Source organism: Neophocaena asiaeorientalis, unplaced genomic scaffold (genome assembly GCF_003031525.2).
Source record: "Neophocaena asiaeorientalis asiaeorientalis breed wild unplaced genomic scaffold, Neophocaena_asiaeorientalis_V1.1 scaffold543, whole genome shotgun sequence".
In the NCBI taxonomy this organism is placed as follows: domain Eukaryota; kingdom Metazoa; phylum Chordata; class Mammalia; order Artiodactyla; family Phocoenidae; genus Neophocaena; species Neophocaena asiaeorientalis.
The window spans coordinates 1,044,426-1,045,060 of record NW_020173671.1 but is presented as its reverse complement, the minus strand read 5'-3'; the positions used below and the strand labels follow the sequence as shown (position 1 = coordinate 1,045,060).

At 61.6% G+C, this 635-nt stretch overlaps 1 protein-coding gene across 2 annotated transcripts in view; it reads left to right on the top strand.

Moving 5' to 3' along the window:
* CCDC42 (coiled-coil domain containing 42) overlaps positions 1-635 on the top strand; it is a 12,648-nt gene that overhangs the window by 7,112 nt on the left and 4,901 nt on the right. The gene's annotated exons all lie outside the window — the stretch shown is intronic.

Sequence of the window (635 nt, the reverse complement as noted above, 5' to 3'; positions counted from 1 at the left end):
TGGGGAGGGAGGGTTACAGGGCTTCTGTTCTGCTGAGTTAGGGCCAGAGCAGCGTGGCCCTGCACTGTGGCAGACGGGGCAGCTGAGCCTGGCCAGCCACCTGCCCCACTGGTACCCACCCTCTCCAGACCCCGCCGGAGGGAGGCCTCAGCCCCTGTTGAACAAATACCAGAGAGCACCAGGCTGAAGATACTACCCAACGGTCGCCTGCAGCCCATCCCCCAGGCACCGAGAGGGCTTATCACTCTGTGTTGTAACTGACTACTTGCCTGCCTGTCCTACCCCGCCACCCCAAGTTGTAAGGCTTCCTAAAAGCAGGGTCTGGCTTTCTTATCTCCTGTTCAGCTGGGGAACCTTCAGAGCGGTTTGTTAATCCAGGTTTCTGAGGGTGGAGGCTGGCACGTAGCTTTGTTGAAGCTCCCAGGTGATTCTAATAACCGGCAGTCAAGACTGAGAGCCCTGGGTGGAGATGCACGTGCTCCCAACACGTGGCCCACGGCCCATACCAACTCAGGAGGAGCACAGGGGGACTGCAAGGGCCTCACAGCCGCAGCTGCCCCTTGGCCCAGGGCCTCACTGCCGGGCAGAGGCATCGAAGGCTGGGAGTGGAGGGCGCAGAGTGGGGTCGGGCCCCT